Below are 503 nucleotides of genomic sequence, written 5' to 3'. Positions count from 1 at the left end.
TCTTAAATAGCTGCACCTATCCAAAAGCCACTCAAGTTTGCAAGCCCCAAACCCACAGAAAGATGCGTAAAGGAGGGGAAGGGGTTTTCCTCTGTGCGGCCTGCATCTGAGACCCCACCTTTGATTCCAGGAAGGGGAGGGGGGAAGAGCTGCAAGCAGAAGTGGCTGTGCATGCCAAACTGTCAGCTCTTGTGACAGCCATATTGCACTGCAACAAGAGAAACACACGGGCTGCAAATGTAAACAAGAGGCAAAATGTCTGCCAGGAAATAGTTTGTCTTCATGGAGATCTAGAGTGGATTGTTTGAGTCGCTGCAACCCCGTGTGATCTGGGGAGGAACGAGTGGAGCGAGTCCCTTCCTTTGCAAGTTGCCCCTACGAAACTTCAGCAAAAGGAAAACCAAAAACAAGCTTGGCTTGACCTTGGCTGAGGGCAAGTCTCTTTGGCAAAGCAGGGGAAGTTTGTTTCTTTTTTTTTTCTTCCTTTTTTTTTTTTTTTTTTT

General features: G+C 47.3%; 1 protein-coding gene and 1 long non-coding RNA gene across 2 annotated transcripts in view; one reads left to right on the top strand and one right to left on the bottom strand.

Annotated features, from left to right (window-relative positions):
• LOC109287783 overlaps positions 1-491 on the bottom strand; it is a 5,655-nt gene extending 5,164 nt beyond the window's left edge. The window contains exon 1 of the long non-coding RNA XR_002094956.1: positions 17-491. This is a non-coding gene — a long non-coding RNA (uncharacterized LOC109287783). The remainder of the gene's footprint in view (positions 1-16) is intronic.
• UBALD2 (UBA like domain containing 2) overlaps positions 1-503 on the top strand; it is a gene marked incomplete at its 3' end in the record, with an annotated part of 18,105 nt that overhangs the window by 7,150 nt on the left and 10,452 nt on the right. The gene's annotated exons all lie outside the window — the stretch shown is intronic.

Source organism: Gavialis gangeticus, unplaced genomic scaffold (genome assembly GCF_001723915.1).
Source record: "Gavialis gangeticus isolate Ggan-Ray unplaced genomic scaffold, GavGan_comp1, whole genome shotgun sequence".
Classification (NCBI taxonomy): Eukaryota; Metazoa; Chordata; order Crocodylia; family Gavialidae; genus Gavialis; species Gavialis gangeticus.
This window is presented reverse-complemented; position numbering and strand designations above follow the sequence as displayed.